Source organism: Oncorhynchus mykiss, chromosome 7 (genome assembly GCF_057628025.1).
Source record: "Oncorhynchus mykiss isolate SJ-2025 chromosome 7, ASM5762802v1, whole genome shotgun sequence".
Taxonomy (NCBI): domain Eukaryota; kingdom Metazoa; phylum Chordata; class Actinopteri; order Salmoniformes; family Salmonidae; genus Oncorhynchus; species Oncorhynchus mykiss.
The window spans coordinates 58,485,972-58,505,700 of NC_143028.1; the positions used below are offsets into that span (position 1 = coordinate 58,485,972).

The following is a 19,729-nucleotide window of genomic DNA, read 5'->3' on the forward strand; positions in this document are numbered from 1 at the left end:
GCGGTAGCAGAGAGAACAGTCCATGACTAGGGTGGCAGGAGTCTTTGACAATGTTTAGGGCCTTCCTCTGACGCCACCTGGTATAGAGGTCCTGGATGACAGGGAGCTTGGCCCCAGTGATGTACTGGGCCGTATGCACTACCCTCTGTACTGCCTAGCGGTCAGAGGGTGAGCAGTTGCCATACCAGGCAGTGATGCAACCAGTCAGGATGGTGCAGCTGAAGAACCTTTTGAGGATCTGAGGACCCATGCCAAATCTTTTCAGTCTCCTGAGGGGGAATAGGCTTTGTCATGCCCTCTTCACGACTGTCTTGGTGTGTTTGGACCATGATAGTTTTTTGGTGATGTGGACACCAAGGAACGAGACGCTTTCAACCTGCTCCACTGCAGCCCTGTCGATGAGAATGGGGGCGTGCTCAGTCCTCCTTTTCCTGTAGTCCACAATCATCTCCTTTGTCTTGATCACGTTGAGCGAGAGGTTGTTGTCCTTGCACCACACGGCCAGGTCTCTGACCTCCTCCCCATGGGCTGTTTCATTGTTGTTGGTGATCAGGCCTACCACTGTTGTGTCATTCGGAAACTTGATGATGGTGTTGGAGTCGTGGCTGACCATGCAGTCATGAGTGAACAGGGAGTACAGGAGGGGACTGAGCAAGCACCCCTAATGGGCCCCCATATTGAGGATCAGCGCGGCAGTTGTATCAGTGCGGCAGTTACCTACCCTTACCACCTGGGGGAGGCCCGTCAGGAAGTCCAGGATCCAGTTGCAGAGGGAAGTGTTTAGTCCCACGGTCCTTATCTTAGTGATCAGCTTTGAGGGCACTATGGTGTTGCACGCTGAGCTGTAGTCAATGAATAGCATTCTCACATAGGTGTTCCTTTTGTCCAGGTGGGAAAGGGCTGTGTTGAGTGCAATAGAGATTGCATCATCTGTGGATCTGTTGGGGCGGTATGTGAATTGGAGTGGGTCTAGGGTTTCTAGGATAATGGTGTTGATGTGAGCCATGACCAGCCTTTCAAAGCACTTCATGGCTACAGACGTGAGTGCTACGGGTCGGTAGTCATTTAGGCAGATTACCTTAAGAGTTCTTGGCCACATGGACTATGGTAATCTGTTTAAAACATGTTGGCATTACAGACTCAGTCAGCGACAGGTTGAAAATGTCAGTGAAGACACTTGCCAGTTGGTCAGCGCATGCTCGGAGTACACGTCCTGGTAATTTGTCTGGCCCTGCGGCCTTGTGAATGTTGACCTGTTTAAAAGGTCTTACTCACATCGGCTAATGAGAGCATGATCACACAGTTGTCCGGAACAGCTGATGCTCTCATGCATACTTCAGTGTTACTTGCCTCGAAGCAAGCGCTTCCCTTTGTAGTCTGTAATATTTTGCAAGCCCTGCCACATCCGACAAGTGTCTGAGCTGGTGTAGTACGATTCAATCTTAGTCCTGTATTGACGCTTTGCCCGTTTGATGGTACGTCGGATGGTATACTGGAATTTTATATAAGCTTCCGGGTTAGAGTCCCGCGTTGCCTGTAATCCATGGATTCTGATTGGAATATGTACGTACAGTCACCGTGGGGACGACATCATCGATGCACTTATTGATGAAGCCAGTGACTGATGTGGTGTACTCCTCAATGCCATCAGAAGAATCCCGGAACATATTCCAGTCTGTGCTAGCAAAACAGTCCTGTAGCTTAGCATCTGCTTCATCTTACAACTTTCTTATTGACCAAGTCACTGGTGCTTCCTGCTTTAGTTTATGCTTGTAAGCAGGAATCAGTAGGATATAATTATGGTCAGATTTGCCAAATGGAGGGAGAGCTTTGTACGCGTCTCGGTGCGTGGAGTAAAGGTGGTCTTGAGTTTTTTTCCCTCTGGTTGCACATTTAACATTCTGGTAGAAATTAGGTAAAACAGATTTGAGTTTCCCTGCATTCAAGTCCCCGGCCACTAGGAGCGCCTCCTCTGGATGAGCGTTTTCCTGTTTGCTTATGGCCTTATACAATTCCTTGAGTGCGGTTTGTGGTGGTAAATAGACGGCTACGAAAAATATACAGTTGAAATCTGAAGTTTTCATACACCTTGGCCAAATCCATTTAAACTCAATTTTTCACAATTCCTGACATTTAATCCTAGTAAAAAGTAAAATAGTAAAAATTCCCTGTTTTGGGTCTGTTAGGATCACCACTTTATTTTAAGAATGTGAAATGTCAGAATAATAGTAGAGAGATTGATTTATTTCAGTTTTTATTTCTTTATTCACATTCCCAGTGGGCCAGAAGTTTACATGCTACCAAATAATAATTGAGAGTATTTCCTTTGCATTGCTTAACTTGGGTCAAACGTTTCGGGCAGCCTTCCACAAGCTTCCCACAATAAGTTACAATCCTTTTATAAGTTTGTTTCTTTTTTTATTGTTAACATTTTTTTGTGGAAGCCTGGCTTCCCTTGGAAGCCATTAATACATGACACTTTTTAGGCTGAATGTCATTACATGTATGGTGTTTGTAATAGATGTCCTTTTCCATTCAAATGGCGTGTGCACAGTGCACTGTTCAGATGCTGGACTTATTTTGAAGTGTGCAAGTAACCTACTTTTTAAAGGGATTTGTTTGACAATCAGACGACATCAAGACTGTTTGTGTTCATGACTCATTAAAAGGTAATACAATATTAGTTAAATTACATATTTACTATAAAGCTCAAGCTCTGTCTGTTGTTCCCATTTTGCCTTTAGTTCTACCTCTCGCAGTTGCACATCTATGAGGTGTACTCTACCACCTGTGGGACCCATTTCATTAACTTCCCTCTCCTGAAGGATTTCCTCCTCTACCAAAGTAATACCAATCAACTCTGACTACCGCTGTTGGATTGCCAGATGCCATTTTGATGTCATAATGTTTTGCAATGACGAGCAGATTTGCATTTGTACATTTATCTAGCATCTCCAATGTAGGGTTTTCCAACTTAAAGTCCATGGCTTTATTTTAATTTTATTATCTTGTGTTCATGCAACTTTCAAAATTATTCCACCAATCTTATAACCTCTCAAGGTGGAGGTCAGTAACAGAAACTCTACCACAAAAGTGTATTTTGAACACTCAAATATCTGGGCACAGAGCTTCAGAGTCCCGGACGAGCCCCCATTTTGTTACGTTCCACAGCAAGAAAACCAAAAATGTAGCTCAAATAGAAGAAGGAATTAACAGTCACTGACCAACAACCAAAGCAAAACAAATGGGGTTTTAGGAAGGGTTCTGAAAGACACTCATTGGGGTGTCCACTGAAAGCTGACTAGCAATAACAATTGGAACCTAAGACACCAAACATGAGTGGCCACTAAATTTGCCCGAAAAGAAGCAAACTAAAGAAAAACCCACACCACACTTAAAGACAGGAAGCAAACAAAAAAGGTAGAGAAAAACAAAATCAGGGATAGCAGATGGTTTGCTTTTCAAAAAATCTAAACCCTCCACATCTATCAAGACATCTGGAGCATTGGGCCAGCCACTCTTAACCTGTTAGATCTCTAGGGGCGCTATTTCATTTTTGGATAAAAAACGTTCCCGTTTTAAGCGCGATATTTTGTCACGAAAAGATGCTCGACTATGCATATTCTTGACAGTTTTGGAAAGAAAACACTCTGAAGTTTCAGAATCTGCAAAGATTTTGTCTGTAAGTGCCCCAGAACTCATTCTACAGGCGAAACCAAGATGATGCATCAACCAGGAATTAGCAGAATTTCTGAAGCTCTGTTTTCCATTGTCTCCTTATATGGCTGTGATTGCGCAAGGAATGAGCCTGCACTTTCTGTCGTTCGCCCAAGGTCTTAGCAGCATTGTGACGTATTTGTAGGCATATCATTGGAAGATTGACCATAAGAGACTACATTTTCCAAGTGTCCGCCTGGTGTCCTGCGTGGAATTCGGTGCGCAATTGCCAGCTGCTCGTACTTTTCCATTTGATATAGGGGAGAAACCATGTGTCCAAGAACGATGTATCAATGAAGAGATATGTGAAAAACACCTTGATGATTGATTCTAAACAACGTTTGCCATGTTTTCAGTCGATATTATGGAGTTAATTTGGAAAAAAGTTTGCGTTTTGAGGACTGAATTTTCAGATTTTTTTTGGTAGCCAAATGTGATGTATAAAACGGAGCTATTTCTAATACACAAAGAATCTTTTTGGAAAAACTGAGCATCTGCTATCTAACTGAGAGTATCCTCATTGAAAACATCAGAAGTTCTTCAAAGGTAAATGATTTTATTTGAAGGCTTTTATGTTTTTGTTGAAATGTTGCGTGCTGGATGCTAACGCTAAATGCTAACGCTAAATGCTAACGCTAAATGCTAACGCTAGCTAGCTACTTTTACACAAATGATTGTTTTCCTATGGTTGAGAAGCATATTTTGAAAATCTGAGATGACAGTGTTGTTTACAAAAGGCTAAGCTTGAGAGATGGCATATTTATTTCATTTCATTTGCGATTTTCATGAATAGTTAACGTTGTGTTATGCTAATGAGCTTGCTGATAGATTTACACAATCCTGGATACAGGGGTTTTTTCATAGCTAAACGTGACGCAGAAAACGGAGCGATTTGTCCTAAACAAATAATCTTTCAGGAAAAACTGAACATTTGCTATCTGAGAGTCTCCTCATTGAAAACATCTGAAGTTCTTCAAAGGTAAATGATTTTATTTGAATGCTTTTCTGTTTTTTTGTGTAAATGTTGCCAGCTGAATGCTAATGCTAAATGCTACGTTAGCCATCAATACTGTTACACAAATGCTTGTTTTGCAATGGTTGAGAAGCATATTTTGAAAATCTGAGATTACAGTGTTGTTAACAAAAGGGTAAGCTTGAGAGCTAGCATATTTATTTCATTTCATTTGCGATTTTCATGAATAGTTAACGTTGCGTTATGGTAATGAGCTTGAGTCTGTATTCACGATCCCGGATCCGGGATGGGGAGACCAGAAAGGTTAAATAGCACCTTGGCCAGCACAGGTTAAAACCTGTTGGATCTATAGGGGCGCTATTTCATTTTTGGATAAAAAACGTTCCCGTTTTAAGCGCAATATTTTGTCACGAAAAGATGCTCGACTATGCATATTATTGACAGTTTTGGAAAGAAAACACTCTGAAGTTTCAGAATCTGCAAAGATATTGTCTGTAAGTGCCCCAGAACTCATTCTACAGGCGAAACCAAGATGAAACGTCAAACAGGAAACGAGCAGAATTTCTGAAGCTCTGTTTTCTAATGTCTCCTTATATGGCTGTGAATGCGACAGGAATAAGCTTAGACCTTCTGCCGTTTCCCCAAGATGTCGGCAGCATTGTGACGTATTTGTAGGCATATCATTGGAAGATTGACCATAAGAGACTACATTTTCCAAGTGTCCGCCTGGTGTCCTGCGTCGAAATTGGTGCACAAAGCCAGGTGCAAGTATTTTTCCATTTGATTGAGAGGAGAAACCATGCTTCCACGAACGATATATCATCGAAGAGATATGTGAAAAACACCTTGAGGATTGATTCTAAACAACGTTTGCCATGTTTTCAGTCGATATTATGGAGTTAATTTGGAAAAAAGTTTGCGTTTTGAGGACTGAATTTTCTTTTTTTTTTGGTAGCCAAATGTGATGTATAAAAGGGAGCTATTTCTAATACACAAATAATCTTTTTGGAAAAACTGAGCATTTGCTATCTGAGAGTCTCCTCATTGAAAACATCCGAAGTTCTTCAAAGGTCAATGATTTTATTTGAAGGCTTTTATGTTTTTGTTGAAATGTTGCGTGCTGGATGCTAACGCTAATGCTAACGCTAAATGCTACGCTAGCTAGCTACTTTTACACAAATGATTGTTTTCCTATGGTTGAGAAGCATATTTTGAAAATCTGAGATGACAGTGTTGTTTACAAAAGGCTAAGCTTGAGAGATGGCATATTTATTTCATTTCATTTGCGATTTTCATGAATAGTTAACATTGCGTTATGGTAATGAGCTTGAGTCTGTATTCACGATCCCGGATCCGGGATGGGGAGATCAGAGAGGTTTTAAACACCTTCCCACTAATGAGGTGGCAACCAGCACAGGTGTAACACACACTGACTAACAAGGTGACACCAATCGGTGCGCCCTACTTGCTAACGAGCTATACGTGCTAAAGTCCAACTCCTTAGGCGCTGGGCTCCCTATCGATACTATTTGAAGAAGTAATACTCTACTCATATAAGGAGTGAAGAAGCCCTATGCACCATAAACCTGTCTACTGGAGTAACTTCCTGTCAGAGACTGTGATTAGAAGGTTAGACAGGAGGCCCTGTGCCATTGTTCCGTGTGGGTGTAGTTTGTGCATTGGTCTTTATGTAAAAATGTCCACCCATCTGGGGCACCAGCCATGCAAAACGAACTTGCCCAGTAAGGGGGGAAGTTACAGACATGAAGATACAACTTGAACCACAGAGTAAGACTGCCTTCAAATCAAAATGCATGTAACGCATGTCCGACACAGCAGTGTGGTTAGGAGAAACACTTCTCTACATTTTCAATGGATATGCCTTTCAACACAATGCTAGGGCCTCCCAACACACTCTTCCCATTAAACCATTGAGTTGCTGCGTCTTTTACGCATCCATTTGTCTGATTTGAAGGCACCCTTAGTCCTCAATAAACAATGTAATAATTGTTACTTGTTAACTCTCTTGCTTTCAATCATTCTCTGTACTTCTCTCTCTCCAGGTGATACAGAGACAGAATATTCCAAAGACCTCCAGAGCCTTCTGACCAACTACCTGCAATCTTTCCAGAGCACAGAGAAGCAGGTTACGCTCGTAACAGTATACTTATGGCACCTTCACTATTGCTGTCTGATTTACAGCATATAATCAAGGGTCACTGGTTGGATTTACTGTACTCACTTTAAAACTCATGTACTCTCTTAAAGTCTCCCAGACTTTAATAAAAAACTAACATGAATCTTTCCCCCTGTCCCCAGGTGAGTCTGCTGGGCCATGGAACTCTAGAGCAGCACATCAAAACATGCCACCATGTTGTCAGCAGGTCGTTCCCTGAGGAAGGATACAACGATCAAGGCTTTCAATGGCCGAATTTGGGGGATGACTAAATGCCATGTAGCTGTGTATAAACTATGCATGTTCATTTTTCTATTAAATAGTTAGGTTACAAAATAATAACTTTTTCATAGTAAAAATGTGAAGACCAGTAGACTAACTATGGTAATTTAAACAATATGCAGACATTATCAATCAAGACACCTACTGCACCCAATGTCACAGGAAGGCCAAAAAGATCAAGGACATCAACTACCTGAACCACGGCCTGTTCACCCCGCTATCATCCAGAAGGCGAAGTCAGTGCAGGTGCAACAAAGCTGGGACCGAGAGACTGAAAAACATCTTCCATCTTAAGGCCATCAGACTGATAAATAGCCATGACTAGCCAGCTTCCACCCTGTTACGCAACCCTGCATCTTAGAGGCTGCTGACTTGGAATCACTAGCCACTTTAATAATGGAACACTAGTCACTTTAATGTTTACATACTTCTTTACTCATCTCATATGTATATACTGTATTCTATTCTACTTTATGCCACGCCGACATTGCTCAATCTAATATTTACACATTTCTTAATTCCATTATTTTACTTTTAGATTTGTGTGTATTGTTGTAAATCCTTTTTAGATACTACTGCGCTGTTGGAGCTACTGTAGGAACACAAACATTTCGCTACACCCTCAATAACATCTGCTAAATGTGTATGTGACCAATAACATTTGAAGACAACACTTAGTTAATGATTCAAAAGTTATAAAGTCTCATGTCCAGGGTGAATACATTTGTATTCATGTATATTAGACACCTCACACAGGTGTATCAACTAAAATATATATCAAAGACTAGATTGAAGAATGGAACAATGGACAAGTTAATATAAGTCAGTTATTGCATTTGTATGAATGATTGGTTAAGATATGTAGACCTTCCAAACACACACCAGACACATAAGGGTGTTCTACACTATTTATTGAACAAAGCTAAGTCCGAAGTGGACAAGTCCAAAAATATCAAATGTAAAAGTCCTATTTTAATAGCCCTTAGTGTTCTGTGGTCCCACCACGGCAGGGACACTGAGGGATCCAAGCCAGTGTTCCAAGCCTCCTCTCTGGTTCACAGTGTATGCACTGGCATTAACAAGTGCGTAGCACACAAAGCAGTAGAGAACGTCGGCAGGCACTGCTAGCTGGTGAAATGTTGGAAATGGAATATGAAGAGGTACTTAGCTTTGGGCAGGGTGAAGCGTTCACCCACCCAATTTCCCAAAGGCCTCCTCTCCGTTTCTTCTCGCTCACCAGCAGCCGTCAATCTGATCCACAGTTGATTCGTAGTTCCTCCTCCGGTCAGGTCACACTGCAGCTATAGTCTCAATCCACAGGCACACTGGCATTAATGAGTGCGTAGCACGCAACACAGTAGAGAATGTTGAAATACAGCTCTATCTGGCACTAAGTAAAAATTGGATATAAAGAGGTACTTAGCTTTGAGAAGGGTTAGTGTTCACCCTCCCAATTCCCATAAAGGCCTTTTCTCTCCATTTCAACACTGGTCCCGGTCTGCTCCAACAACAGCCCTCGTTCTCGCCTCATCTCCGGCTCTACGGCCTTGCTTCTCCCAGCTCACATCGATGGTGTGCTGCTTCTGGCGTTCACCTTAAATAAAGAACAGCCGTGGGAAGTAGTCCTGATACATCAAAATTAAATATATAATCATTGAACTAGGCCTTTATGAACGGAAAAAATACTAATTGGCACTAAAGTTAGTGAAAATGCTTTGTTACTCCAGGTAAATACCCCCCCTATAGATAATATAAATATTTGTTTTCCCCTCGCATCTAGAGCTGCCTAATATAGCAAGCCAGTTGATATTACAGTAGCTAGGATGACTGAAATGTGTGACATTACTTGCTCTGAGGCATGCATCAAAATCGCTAAGCAGCTATCATGCTGACCACACAGCTTGCGTTGCGTGTAAGTCCTGCCTCTTCCATCTCCTCATTGGTTTTTAGCAGCATATATGTGCTGTCTCCTCATTGGTTTTTAGGAGCATAAACCCACGTGGCTGATTGAAAGATGAACTGAGGTCCACACTCCAGTCGAGTTGGTTGTGGTAATGCACCTTAAAGATGGTTGCCAACCACCATATAAAGTCCAAAGAAAAAGAAGCCTGAAGGAAGGATTACTAGAAACAAACTCAGTTTACCGTTTTAGCTGTGGATGAATTGTCGTAGTAGAAGATGTTGTGCATTTCAGGTAAAATAACAACCCAATGTTTATATCCCAGGACAAATTAGCTAGCAACAGCAAACTAGCTAGTTCAATTGCCATACATGTTTAATGCTTTTCGACCTGTCCCCAAATAAATATAATTGGTTGAGAGTTTGTTTTGATATTTCAACCAGCGTGTCCTGATCACGTCTGGTGTGGGTGGACAAAATCAACTTGCGCGTGATGGTGGACGCATGCACGCGTGCGGTCTGGTCAGCATGTAACTTCAAAGCAGTGTACAGATGCGTGTATCACTTTATCAGAAGTACGTCATCAATGTCCAAAGCTTTGTTTGATCAGATGCTTTTTCAAACCGTGTGTTGCAAAATGCGAGACCCCACTGATTTTGGTGCTCTCTTTGATTCCAAGTGGCTTTCAAACACCGACCTCTACTAGACACCATAATTACAAATAGTTAGAATTTTGTACAAAACATTTCACCTGACTGGTATCTTAGCAAGTAGAGCAGGGAACTATGGAAGAAAACTTAACATGTGTAAATATTTGTATGAACATAAGATTCAACAACTGAGACATAAACTGAACAAGTTCCACAGACATGTGACTAACAGAAATTGAATAATGTGTCCCTGAACAAAGGGGGGGGGGGGGGTCAAAAGTAACAGTCAGTCTCTGGTGTGGCCACCAGCTTCATTAAGTACTGCAGTGCATCTCCTCCTCATGGACTGCACCAGATTTGCCAGTTCTTGCTGTGAGATGTTACCCCACTCTTTCACCAAGGCACCTGCAAGTTCCCAGACATTTCTGGGGGGGGGGAATGGCCCTAGCCCTCCGATCCAACAGGTCCCAGACGTGCTCAATGAGATTGAAATCCGTGCTCTTCGTTAGTCATGGCAGAACACTGACATTCCTGTCTTGCAGGAAATCCCGCACAGAATGAGCAGTATGGCTGGTGGCATTGTCATGCTGGAGGGTCATGTCAGGATGAGCCTGCAGGAAGGGTACCACATGAGGGAGGATGATGTCTTCCCTGTAACACACAGCGTTGAGATTGCCTGCAATGACAACAAGCTCAGTCCGATGATGCTGTGACACACCGCCCAAGACCATGACGGACCCTCCACCTCCAAATCGATCCCGCTCCAGAGTACAGGCCACGGTGTAACACTCATTCCTTCGATGATAAACGCGAATCCGACAATCACCCCTGGCGAGACAAACCCGCGACTCGTCAGTGAAGAGCACTTTTTGCCAGTCCTGTCTGGTCCAGCGATGTGGGTTTGTGCCCATAGGCGACGTTGTTGCAGGTGATGTCTGGTGAGGACCTGCCTTTCAACAGGCCTATAAGCCCTCTGTCCAGCCTCTCTCAGCCTATTGCGGACAGTCTGAGCACTGTTGGAGGGATTGTGCGTTCCTGATGTAACTCGGGCAGTTGTTGTTGCCATCCTGTACCTGTCCCGCAGGTGTGATGTTCAGATGTATCGGTCATGTGCAGGTGTAGTTCCACGTGGTCTGCCACTGCGAGGATGATCAGCTGTCTGTCCTGTCTCGCTGTAGCGCTGTCTAAGGGCGTCTCACAGTACGGACATTGCAATTTATTGCCCTGGCCACATCTGTAGTCCTCATGCCTCCTCGCAGCATGCCTAAGGCACGTCACACAGGTTAGCAGGGACATCTTTTTTGGGACACCACCATTTGCCTCATGCAACACGACACATCTCCTTTGAATATACAGTTGAAGTCGGAAGTCAATTAGTTTTTGGTCGCGTTGCCTTTAAATTGTTTAACTTGGTTCAAACGTTTCGGGTAGCCTTCCACAAGCTTCGCACAATAACTTGGGTGAATTTTGACCCATTCCTCCTGACAGAGCTGGTGTAACCAAGTCAGGTTTGTAGGCCTCCTTGCTCGCACATGCTTTTTCAGTTCTGCTCACAAATTTTCGCTAGGATTGAGGTCAGGGCTTTGTGATGGCCACTCCAATACCTTGACCTTGTTGTCCTTAAGCCATTTTGCCACAACTTTGGAAGTATGCTTGGGGTCATTGTCCATTTGGAAGACCCATTTGCGATCAAGCTTTAACTTCCTGACTGATGTCTTGAGATGTTGCTTCAATATATCCACATAATTTTCCTACCTCATGATGCCATCCATTTTGTGAAGTGCACCAATCCCTCCTGTAGCAAAGCACCCCCACAACATGATGCTGCCACCCCCGGTGCTTCACGGTTGGGATGGTTTTCTTCGGCTTGCAAGCCTCCCCCTTTTTCCTCCAAACATAACGATGGTCATTATGGCCAAACTGTTTTATTTTTCTTTCATCAGACCAGAGGACATTTCTCCAAAAAGTATGATCTTTGTCCCCATGTGCAGTTGCAAACCGTAATCTGGCTTTTTTATGCCGGTTTTAGAGCAGTGGCTTCTTCCTTGCAGGTTATGTCGATATAGGACTCGTTTTTACTGTGGATATAGATACTTTTGTACCTGTTTCCTCAAGCATCTTCACAAGGTCCTTTGCTGTTGTTCTGGGATTGATTTACCCTTTTCGAACCAAAGTACGTTCATCTCTAGGAAACAGAATGCGTCTCCTTCCTGAGCGGTATGAAGGCTGCGTGATCCCATGGTGTTTATACTTGCGTACTATTGTTTGTACCGATGAACGTGGTACCTACAGGCGATTCCTCCCAAGGATGAACCAGACATGTGGAGGTCTACAATTTATTTTCTGAGGTCTTGGATGATTTATTTTGATTTTCCCATGATGTCAAGCAAAGAGGCACTGAGTTTGAAGGTAGGCCTTGAAATATATCCACACGTGCACCTCCAATTGACTCAAATGATGTCAAAGCCATGACATCATTGTCTGGAATTTTCCAAGCTGTTTAAAGGCACAGTCAATTTAGTGGATGTAAACTTCTGACCCACTGGAATTGTGATACAGTGAAATAATGTGTCTGTAAACAATTGTTGGAAAAATGATGTGTCATGCACAAAGTAGATGTCCTAACCGACTTGCCAAAACTATAGTTTGTTAACAAGAAATGTGTGGAGTGGTTGAAAAACAAGTTTTAATGACTCCGACCTAAGTATATGTAAACTTCCGACTTCAAATGTAGTTGATCAGGCTGTTTATTTTGGCCTGTGGAATGTTGTCCCACTCCTCTTCAATGGCTGTGTGAATTTTCTGGATATTGGCGGGAACTGGAACACGCTATCGTACACGTCAATCCAGAGCATCCCAAACATGCTCAATGGGTGACATTGACAATGGACCTCAGGATCTCGTTACAGTATCTCTGTGCATTTAAATTGTGATCAATAAAATGCATTTTTGTTCATTGTCCATAGCTTATGCCTGCCCATACCATCTCCCCACCACCATCACGGGGCACTATGATCAGTGTTTACGTCAGTCTGCCATCTGCCTGGTACAGTTGAAACCGGGATTTATCCGTGATTAGTACACTTTTCCAGTATGCCAGTGGCCATCGAATTTGAGTATTTTCCCACCGAAGTCGGTTACGATGCCGATGCTGCATTCAAGTCAAGACCCTGGTGAAGAAGACAAGCACAGAGATTAGTTTATCTGAGACGGTTTCTGACAGTTTGTGCAGAACTTCTTCAGTTGTGCAAACCCATAGTTCCATCAGCTGTCCGGGTGGTTGGTTTCAGACGATCCCGCAGGTGAAGAAGCCGGATGTGGAGGTCCTGGGCTGGCGTGGTGACATGTGGTCTGCTGTTGTGAGGCCGGTTGGACGTGCTGCCAAATTCTCTAAAACAACGTTGTAGGCAGCTTATGGTAGAGAAATTAAAATAAAATGATCTGACAACAGCTCTGGTGGACATTCTGTAAGTCGGCATGCCAATTGCACCTCCCTCAAAACTTGAGACATCTGTGGCATTGTGTTGTGACCAAACTGCACATGTTAGAGTGGCCTTTTATTGTCACTGCATCAGGGATAGCATACACAGGCAAAAAATTGAATAATTATGTAAAATGCGAACCTGATATTCCAAGGCTAATAAAGCCAACACATTACCGCTGCGCTACAGAGTTTTAATGAGAACAGTGGAGAAAAAAAAACATGCCAACAGTCCAAACACTGATGCACCCATCCCGTTAGCAGGATCATTTTCGTCAACATCCGCTGAATTGCAGAGCGCCAAATTAAATTACTAAAAATATAAAATTTTCATGAAATCACAAGTGCAATATAGCAAAACACAGCTTAGCTTGTTGTTAATCCACCTGGCGTGTCAGATTTCAATAAAGCTTTTCGGCGAAAGTATACCAAGCGTTTATGTAAGGACATCTCTCTCAGTAGACAAAATATTACAAACAGCTAGCAGCCAAGTAGATAGGTCACGAAAGTCAGAAAAGCAATAAAATGAATCGCTTACCTTTGATGATATTCGGATGTTTGCACTCACGAGACTCCCAGTTACACAATAAATGTTCCTTTTGTTCCATAAAGATTATTTTATATTCAAAAAAACTCCATTTGGTTGGCGCGTTATGTTCAGAAATCCAAAGGCTCGAGTGGTCACGACATCGCAGACGAAAATTCCAAATAGTATCCATAATGTTCGTAGAAACATGTAAAACGTTTTTTTTAATCAATCCTCAGGTTGTTTTTACAATATATAATCGAGAATATTTCAACCGGGACTGTAGCTTCGTCAATAGGAGAGAGAGAGAAATGTCTGCTCCGCTCGTTTGGCGCATGCAAAACGCTGCTGGCACCCAGCCATACAATGAAGCGATGTGATCTTTCTCGCTCATTTTTCAAAATAAAATCCTGGAACTATGTCTAAAGACTGTTCACACCATGGGGAAGCGATAGGAAAAGGAATCTGATTGATATCCCTTTAAATGGAGCGAAGGCAGGCTATGGAACAGAGAGCTTTCAGGAAAAACAACACTTCCGGGTTGGATTTTCCTCAGGTTTTCGCCTGCAATATCAGTTCTGTTATACTCACAGATAATATTTTGACCGTTTTGGAAACTTTAGAGTTTTATATGCATATTCTAGATTCTGGGCCTGAGAAATAGGCAGTTTAATTTGGGTACGTTTGTCATCCAAACATCAAAATACTGCCCCTTACACGCAAGAGGTTATTAAGACACACCCTATCCCCTCATACCTCAAATTAAGTGGGCACTTCTGATGACGTATCTTTACGTCTGATGAGTATACACTTGCAGGGCAAGGGGCTAGGGTTGTACTTCTACGGGTACAACACCAAACATGAGAATGATGAGTTGCTTGAGTCTGTAGAGTTGCTTGAGTCTGTAGAGAAACATATACTTCATTGGTTATCTACATTTCCCAATTTGTTATTATTTATAGAAGGGGGCTATAACATTACTATAGATAATTAATCTGATAGATGGCCACCAGGTAGAATAACCAGTCAGAATTTGGGTTTAATACTTTTTATGGAAACGTTTGATCTTACTGATATATGGAGAGAGAGGTTTCCGGCCGACAGATCATTCACTTAGAGTAACAAAACAGGTTCCAGACAGTCCAGAATATATTTTTGGCTAATATCCAAATGTATTGATAGTGAGTGTGTTACTACAGATATTTGTATTCTCCCCTCAGAGGCCATAGGGCCATTTACATTGACATCAAAATATTTACCGCCTAATATTTACCTTGGTAGAGCATCCTACTGGAAGCTAAATAGCTCATTATTAAATAATGATACAGTTACGTCTGAGGTTAAAAATCTGCTCTCACACTTTTGGGAAAGGGCTTGTGAAGAAAAATCTTATTGCAAGAACTGGGAGCTCTTTAAATTTGAGTGTCCAAATACCTATGGTATTTGAAAATATGGTAGTAACCTTGCTAAGACCAGAATAGCTGAGGATGAAAAGGTGATCATTAAGATACCTTCCCTTTCTCAGAGGTACCCAGCCGGCCTCTCGGGGGAGGAGAAGGATGGAACTGATTGAGTTACAAAATAAACTGGATAATATATATAGATTAAAAGCAGAAGGAGCCTTTATTAGATCTAGAAAAATGTATTGAGGAGGGAGAACAGAATTCATCCAATTTCTTTAGACTTGAGAAATTTCACTCTACAAATAACACTATCCATAAATTAAACATTGATGGTGTTATTACACATGACCAAAAATGAATGGCTAAATACTGAAGCAACTTTTACAGGAATTTGTATTGCTCTATGTGCTGTCAGGAATACACATATGTTTTTTTACTCACTGAATAATGTTCACTCTATCAGTGATACAGAATCTAAACAGTGTGATGAACCCATCAAAGTTGAAGAGATTATAGAGTCTATCAAACATCTAAACAACAATAAATCACCAGGTGTTGATGGAATTCCTTCAGAATTTTACAAATTATTTTCTGAACAAGTAGCTCCCTTCCTATTTGAAGTCTTTTTTAGAGAGTATTAAAAACAGTGTTCCCCCTTCTACAATGAGTCAGGGGTTAATAACACTGATGCCTAAAAACAAAGTGCTGCTCATCGATAACTGGCGTCCAATATGTCTTCTTAATAATGACTATAAGATATTGCCCTTATTACTTGCAAAAATAATTAAAGAAGTCCTGGGTGAAATTGATGAAACACAGTATGGCTTTATGGGGAACAGACATATTTCTAACAATATCAGACTAGTATTAGACATACTTGACTACTCAGACCTAATAACCGATTATAGCTTCATTTTTTTATATAAAGCATTTGACACAGTAGAGCATCAGTTCCTCTTCACTCCCTTGAGAAATTTGGCTTTGGGGATTTTTTCTGTAAGGCTATTAAGTCTCTAAATACAATTGGTAAAAGCTCTATCAAATGTAAATATGGCACCTCATCTAGATTTGAGTTAAAGAGAGGAATTAGGCAAGGTTGTCCTATCTCTCCGTATCTGTTTTTATTAAATCACCTAACTCCTTACAAATTCTTTAAATAATAGTCCTGTACAAGGTATTTCCATAGCTGGTAAAGAAATTATTATAAGCCAGCTGGCTGACGATACTACACTTTTTTTGAAAGACGCTAACCAAATTCCCATATTGATCAATGTGATACAATCCTTTTCCAATGCGTCTGGTCTATATCTTAATATTAATAAATGTGAACTCATAGCTGTCAAAGATTGTATGACACCTTCATATTATGGTATTCCAGTTAAAGAAGAACTTACATATTTAGGCATAACCATTACTAAAGGCTTACTAAATTTTAACCTTCTTATTAAAGGAAACCCTGAAGAAGCTAAATCAATGGCGACAGAGGGACTTCTTTAAAAGGAAGAGACCTTCAGCCTTGGTTATTAGGAATCTTTAGGCTTACATATGGTGCTCTCTTTATATCTTGATGGTAAAATAAGCAAGGAGATAGACCAGATGCTTTTCAACTTTCTGTGGACAAACCATACCCATTATATTAGGAAAACTGTTATAATGAACACTTATGAGTGTGGCGGGCTGAATTTTCTGGACTTTACTACCTTAAATAATACTTTTATGATAAATTGGATAATACAATTCCTAAGAAGACCCATTTCTATGTGGAATTTTATTCCTCATCATGTCTTGTGTACTTTTGGTAGCCTTAACTTCATGTTGGTTTTCAATTATAATATTGACAAAGTTCCAGTGAAACTTTCTGCTTTTCATCGGCAGGTTTTCTTGTCATGGTCCTTAATTTATAAGCATAATTTTTCTCCACTGATATTATATGGAGTAATCGGGATATATTGTATAAAAATAATTTTGTTTTTAGAATATTGGTTCCGAAATAATATCCTATTGGTGAGCCAACATGTAAATGCAGAGGGTTTTTGACTTAAGATTTCCTTAAAACTATTACTTTACAAGGTCCCTGTAACACCTAAAGATTTTGCAATTGTTTTAGATGCCATTCCCTCCGGTGTTGCTTTATTATTAATTCGTGTGAAGACCTGATCCTCAGAGCCGACCTTCCATTAACCCTGTTGACTCATCAGTAGGAAAGAATTGTTTCTCTTTTGGCCCATTCAACAACAGAGCGATACGAACCTAGTTTCAGCACGATGTTGTAATTGTTCATAAATATTATCCTGCCAACCACTATATGAAGAAGTTTAAGGAAAACAAACTCAAATTGTACCTTTTGTAATGACCACCCAGAAACGGTGTTGCGTCTTTTTTGGCATTGTATTCATGTAAGGTAACTGTGGCAAGACATCAGTAGATTTATAATTGAACACATTTATGAAGATTTTACACTATTGTGGAGAGATGTACTGCTGGGATTCTTTACCTATGATAGAAATAAACTGAAACAATTTTATGTAATTTAATGATTCTTTTGGCCAAATTTCATATTCACAAATGTACATTTACAAACAAAACACCACACTTTCATACCGTACAAAAATAAATTGAACTATATTTTAAGACAAATACTCTACGAACAAAAAAGCTGTTATACATACACAATTCTATCCCTTAAGGTCATTGTGTAATGTGATATTGTACCCCCGAGCTCAATTGTCCTTTGTATATTATTTATATATACTTGTGTTCCCACATGTACTTCCTGTATTGATTTGTTTTTAATTTTAAAATGTTTTTTTTTTTATTAAAAAGGGGCTAGGGAGGAAGGAATGATTTTTAAATGGGCCAACCTTGCCCGGAAATTGGTCACTCGTTCATCCCGCGATGACTGTTTTCAGCCACCGGTAGCTTGTGGGTGCTTTATTTGCGCTACAGTCAATTGAGTGCATGTCTACTTATATGAAATATATAATTATTAATATACCCCTACTGTATGATAGCTAGCAAATGAATTTGCTAACTAACGTTAGCCTGGCTAGCTGGAACTTCTGAAGGAAAATGTTTTATTTATACAATTTCCAAAACAAAAACATATTTACTGTTTACGAGATGTGTTTGTGCATTAGTAGCACAATTTCTAACTTATTTGCATTCGTTTTTACTTACACTTGTATGTTGACTTCTCCATTGATGTTAGGTTTTCTCTGACTTTTCTTAGCGGATGTACAATCGTCGCGAATTGAATTATGGGGAGTTTCAGGTCCCCGGAGCGAACCTAATTTTACACTCGCAAAGTCGACTAAAATAAATTGAACTGTATTTTAAGACAGCAAAATACTCTACTAACAAAAAAGCTGTTAGAATTCTGTAACTTTCTGTATTGATTTGTTGTAAGTGTATGTATGTCCCTTAAGGTCCTTGTGTAATTGTAATGTGATATTGTACCCCCTAGCTCGATTGTCCATTGTATATAATCTATATATACGTGTGTTCCCTCATGTACTTTCTGTATTGATTTGTTGTTAATAAAAACAATTAATTAAAAAAATAAAAACGAGGGCTGATGGGCTTACGTTGCAAACGTCACTTGCTTGGCTCATCATTTGGACCGCCCACCCAACATGGCGACGGGGATTCCCCCGAGGGTAAGTGGTCGAGGGTGTGTCTTTAAAGTGTTTGGACCGAAACCCGTGTTGCAATGTGGCTACTGGTTAGCTACCTGGGTATCTAAACATCACGTTGGTCCCGCCTTCCATTTAGCTAGTTAATCACTGGCATTGTAACAAAAGCAGTGCTATGATTGGTCAATAAGGCTGGCAAAAATATGAGTCAGAGATCAAATCGTACATGCAAGTATATTGTGAGCAGGTAGATGCTGTGCTCCACACTTAATTTATTGTGCTCAATTCCACTTTCTGGGCTTGCAACATTTTTGTCTGAGCTCTTAACTCTCTCTCAGCTCCTCAACATAATCCTTTGCGCCCTCAATATTTTTTTTATCTGAACTCACAACTCTCCACCGACGCTCAACATTATTTTCCATGTTCTCGACATACATTTTAATTGTGAGACGGAAATGACGCCATACATCCCATTCAAAATGTTCTGGACAAGCCACTGGTGGACATGCAAATTACCCACAAAAATTGTCTGAAGAAGATTAACCAAATCTGTGCCTGTATTTGGCGCTGTTGCAGTCAATCGTGGGTATTTCAGTGTTTGCTAATTCTCTGAAAATGACATCCGAGGAAAGAGGCTGTATGGGTTGAACGATAGAATAGGACCAAACGTCAAAGCAGTTTCCGAGTAGAACCCCTATTATTTAATTGCGCAAGGCGCACACATAGCGTTTTGGCAAGCTTCCACGTTTAATGAAAAGCGGGTCAGGATTTTCTCTCGTGCTCACACAGAGGCCAGCACCCAACAGGAAAACCCTTAGTCAGCAAACAATCCATGTAGCCTATTGCAATAAATTCTCAGTAGACCCTTTATGAGCAGATAATTCGCAGTATTAACGAATTCTTGAATTGAGACGCCTTTGCCTATAATTGGATCACGCATAGACCTATTGCTCAACATCTACAGGACTGGAAAATGCATTCTAAAATCTC

The 19,729-nt window shown here is 40.9% G+C and overlaps 1 long non-coding RNA gene across 1 annotated transcript; it reads left to right on the forward strand.

Annotated features, from left to right (window-relative positions):
* Window positions 1–3,964: 3,964 nt before the first annotated feature.
* On the forward strand, window positions 3,965–9,468 carry LOC149982617 (uncharacterized). Its single transcript, XR_016497355.1, has 4 exons — window positions 3,965–4,263; window positions 4,635–5,760; window positions 6,754–6,836; window positions 7,010–9,468. It is a non-coding gene; the product is annotated as an uncharacterized LOC149982617 (long non-coding RNA).
* Window positions 9,469–19,729: the final 10,261 nt, after the last annotated feature.